General features: G+C 30.7%; 1 protein-coding gene across 3 annotated transcripts in view; it reads right to left on the reverse strand.

The window, feature by feature from the left end:
- Nucleotides 1–4,484, reverse strand: part of LOC139489180 (uncharacterized) — a 22,388-nt gene extending 17,904 nt beyond the window's left edge. For 2 of the 3 annotated variants that reach the window (XM_071275359.1, XM_071275355.1), the window contains exon 1: nt 3,788–3,902. The gene's annotated coding sequence lies outside the window, so the exon portion shown is untranslated. Of the gene's footprint in view, nt 1–3,787; nt 3,903–4,350 lie in introns of those variants that run through there. The other variant, XM_071275356.1, reaches the window with a different exon arrangement.
- Between the last annotated feature and the right edge of the window lie 607 nt (nt 4,485–5,091).

Here is a 5,091-nt window from a genome sequence, read left to right on the forward strand (position 1 = left end):
TGTGGCGTAATTGATAGGGCGAAATTAATTTTTTAAAAGCCAACTATATACATGTATATATATATATATATATTTGTATATATTAAGAATCTGATATTAACAGTGTTATGCAACACATGGTGACATAAACTTATACACACAGTTGTTACATGTAGCAATTGACGCTATATAATTATGATAATATTTGACCAACAAAACATATCTCCTAAATAGCAGCATGAAAAATAATATACCATAAAACGGGTGCGTAAAAATCTCCTCGGGTGTGTTTTTTTTTTTTTTTTTTATTTGGTTCGTCATATGTTTAGGACATCGTAAATGGTTGCCTTGTTGGTTTTTGATTTTTTTTCTTAATTTATTGAAAACAGATCTGCGAACGTTTCTTTTTGAATTTTTTTCAGAAGAGTCAAAAATCGAGTTTGACACTTTGCAAAGAAATTTTCGTTATTATTGACGGCAAAAAGACAACACGATATAGTTTGTTTGTTTTTTGTTGTTAGAACACTGTCTCGTTGGGGTGTACCCATCGTCTCCTTGCATTTTATATAGTTACATGCATATAAGATCTTTCAATAACAGGTGTTTCTTTTTAGAGTCTGGACCGTGATCATATCAGTAAATTGCATTTAAATCTCGATTATAAAGTTTTAACTAGCATTCGTTAAGAGGCAAACATGTACATTGTTTTTTGTTTATTTTTTTCATTTTGTCTTAAAACTTTTAAACGTGATTAACCGTCATGAATACTTTCAATCATTGCATAATATACAAATCTAGTTAGAACCTCACTTAAAACGAATCAAAGGCGCAGATCTAGAATCTTAACTCTATATAAACAACATATATATTGATTCCATACCCTTTAGGGGATCACCATTTGATATTCGGGGGGGGGGGGGGGGGGGGGGGCAGGAGGATTTGTTTTTGATCGGCTATTTATTTTTGTAAACTAAGAGGACAGATTATTCAGATTATTTTCTGCACTATTGAAGCAAGATTATTTTTTTCATTTAAGCATGTGATTGATTATTCATTACACACATAGTATTAAGTTTGATTGTAACTAACCTCTTTTAAAAGTATTGGCAAACATATTTTGAAGGGTTTTGGAGCCACTGAAGGCCCAAGAAGCTATAGAACAAATGATGTAAAATCATGCTTCCGGGGTGTTCAAAGACCAATTCATAATCTGAAAATGCAAGTTTTTTTTAATAATATTTGGACAATACTTTGTTCTCAAAGCAAAATGTATAAATTCAGTGTAAGACTTAAGTTTCTAGAGTCAACATCAAAAGACCAATGTGCATGATAAAGCAAAAATGGAATTCACATAGTTAAGTGACTGTGGCTGGTGTTTTCTTTTTTAATTTAAACTCATGATCAAGTTCATAACAAAATTACTAGATTACAAAAGGAATGCAACACTAACAGAATACAGAAGGGTAATCAATGAACAAAAGACAAATAAATAAGAAACATTGATCCTGAAAAGTCAGGGCTACGTCTGAGGAAAAACAGAACTTGCTTCTTCCAAGGCACTCGCCGTGAACATAATTTGATATGGAGACAAGCGTTCGGTTTTGAAATTCCCTACATGAGGCATTTGCCTCAATGTACTGAGTTACGGCCCTGTTAAAATAAAAGGTACGGTTTCCTGAGACATTAATGTACCTCAAGTTTAATGAAACCAATTTCAATTAATTAATATTTATACTTTTATCATTAATAAATTGTGTTTGCCGATTTTTTTTAGAAAAAAGATGAATTTTTTAAAAATTTGGTGCCATCTCATACTTTAGATTATACCTGCTGAGTTATTTATTTTCAAAACTTTGCAAGTGAGGTCATTTATTTTCAAACTACCACAGAACAAACCATTTATATTTGTGATTATCAAGGCTAAATTATTTTCAAAATCCTCATCCCCCCACCCCCAAAAATCAAATGGTCGTTTCCTTATTCCAAACTTGCAACATTGAAGAGAACATGTAGTTAATTTATATGGGTATACTCAGGAGTATAGTTAAAAAACCAAGACTTTCTTCTTTAATTGACAACTTCTGTAACTATTATAAATAATTTATGACGTCGGCCTTACGAGATCAATTAGAAAAAATAAAACAACAAACATCTTACAATGCAATAACAATATGAAGCAGGCTTGTATGTGTCTAAGACTGTTTACATATTAAAGCCTTGGGTTTTGGAACTACTCTTTCTTGTTTTATTGACAACTTATGTTACTATAAATAATTTATGACGTCGGCCTTACGAGATCAAATAGAAAAAATAAAACAACAAATATCTTGCAATGCAATGAAAATATAAAGCAGACATGTATACGTCTAAGACTGCATGTTTACATATACGGACCCGTGTTGTAATAAGTGATTCTATAAATCTTTCAAGATCGTTGAAATGCCCTTTTCTGTCATTACCAAATTTTAGACTACGTGTACTTTAATTAATTAAGATTGGGGTTTGTCAAACCCAATTATTTACGTTACCGGATATAATTGGGATGTATAATTATGTTTACCGTGATTCTTAAAAATCAGTTATGTTTTTTTTATCGTCAAGTAGAAATGAACTCTATGTTTTTGTTGGAGTTTGTGTGGACTATTGTTTATATTTTCGTCGGTTTTTTTTTCTCACCATGTTGGAGTCTTGTCTTCGACTCATGGGTTCTAATGCACCTTTGCATCTTTTGTTCGTTTAAAAAAAGTAAAGTAGATTGCATTAAGACTATATTACTAATACATGCATTACATTTTGAATTAAATGAAGCATTCAAAATTATGAGTTAATCATTCTTTTTAAGGTACAGGGATGGATGTCTGTGAACCCAATTTTAGAATTTAATGAAAGTCAAACTATTGTTTAAACGATAATTTTTTTTTTATAGTTTCTTTAGAAACTAAGAAGTTATATATAATGAAATAAAATTATATAACACCATGCTTGACTTAAATTCACTTTGCATGTATTGATGTTTGAATGCACACGGAAACTAATTCAAACCGAATACTAACCAAACCCATGACACATCATTTATAACGAGATATTTTCATATACTCTAAGGAATAGTGTTATAAATAGAAAATATGGACTTTTTCATTAGGTTATTTAATACAGGATAGTTAACCCAGAGATATTATATTCACCGAGGTAAACGGACGAGGGTGATAGGTCTCTTGGGTAAATTAGGGAGCTACCATTTGATTTTTAGGGGGGGGGGGGGGGGGGGGGGGGGTTGGATGAAATTGGAAAAAAATAGGCAGGACAGGAGTTCTGAGTAAAAAAAAAGCAGGATGACACATTTTGCAAAAAAAAAAAGGCAGGATAACAATTTATGAAAAAAAGTCAGGACAAACTAATAAAAAAGGCAGGACCGAACAGAGCGAAAAATAATTAGGCAGTACCGAGATTGCTAAAAAAATGCAGGACAAAATTTTTCATCCTAGCTCCCCCCCCCCCCCTCCCATAAAAATCAAATGGTAGCTCCCTTAATCATTTTATCGACTGAAGTCAAAGTCAAAAATTGATTTATTATATGACTTTTATCATTCTCAAATGTTCTAGTATTTGCTCAAGATACTTTTAAAACTGCCTGTTGATTAATTATACTAAATACATCTTCTGCTTTTGAAGTTTCTAACTTTCATAGATAAATTTTTCAATAAAGGTTAATACAAATATAGACAATAAAAAATTAAAACATAAACCGACCACAAGATTAAGAAAAAGAAAAAAAACAGGTTCATTTTATAAACAAATATTTACTCACCCTATCTTTGAAATAATTTAATCAAATCCTTTTTGGAAAGGATTTATTAAATCCTTTTTGGAAATCAAAATCATTAATCCATTTTCTTTTATGAATGAACTACACATCCCTTTAACAAATCGCACGTGGTAAATGATCACTTTAAATGAAATTGAAATTAACATAACAAAAGACTTGATGTAGGATAAAATTGAAACTGCTTAATAAATACATGTAGCCTTTGTGAGAAATAAACAAAGATAAAAAACATACTTTATTAAAAAAAATATATATGGTGAGAGGTTAAGATACATAGATCGATAATGATTGAAGGTACATGTACAATTGTACGAGGATAGATAATTTTTATAAAGGTTGATGTTAATAATTCATAGTTGGAGTTTTTTTCTTCTCATTTGCTTTTTTCCCGACAAATGAGACTGTAAAAATTGGGGCCCCCTCAGTTGCTCCCCTGGGCAACTGAGGGTTGATGTAACAGGTGATTGTTAATAAAATATGTTTAATATTAAAAAAAAAAGAAAAAAAAGAAAAAAGAAAACCGAGATATTGCATGATGACGTTACCTTGGAATATCTATAAATAGATTTTTAGGCACACGGACGCAGCTTCAAATCTCATATCAACCTCTCACATTCCAATGTCAGTTATCCACCATCTTGATATTTTTATGCAGGTGGTTCATCCAGTTCACGAACAATTTATGGCTCTCTTTATTATATAATGTGTACTGAAGTAGTACAGATATGTTACAGTGAACAACTTTTTGTATTATAACTTTATATTTAAAAAAAATAACTTTTGCACAACCACTCACCCGTAGGAAAATGAAACTCTATCACTTTTCAGTGACTTTTATTATTACGAACTATTGTAAGCTTATTCATCGTTGTGTATATACAGTAGTTCTGCTTTAATAAATAAATTAATTAATTGCTGTCCATTCGTTTGATGTGTTTTGTTATTTGCTTTTGCCATTTGATTAGGGACTTTCCGTTTTGAATTTTCCTTGGAATTCAGTATTTTTGTGATTTTACTTTTTAATACAAAACAGAATATCTAGTTTGAAAACGGATTGAATGATGAGCCTTTGACAGAAAACTCACAGTAAAACAAAATAAGATTATATACGTTAAACACGTCTTTCGATATCTCGGAAGGAGATTTATTGACTAGTGAAGATATATATCGAAGTAAAAATACAGTATTTGAGGTGCATCTTCTTATTTTATCTTTAATCTTTACAAATTTAATATAAATAATAAATGACAAGAACAGATATTTCTCAACCATATATAATGCGAGTT

Source organism: Mytilus edulis, chromosome 9 (assembly GCF_963676685.1).
Source record: "Mytilus edulis chromosome 9, xbMytEdul2.2, whole genome shotgun sequence".
Classification (NCBI taxonomy): domain Eukaryota; kingdom Metazoa; phylum Mollusca; class Bivalvia; order Mytilida; family Mytilidae; genus Mytilus; species Mytilus edulis.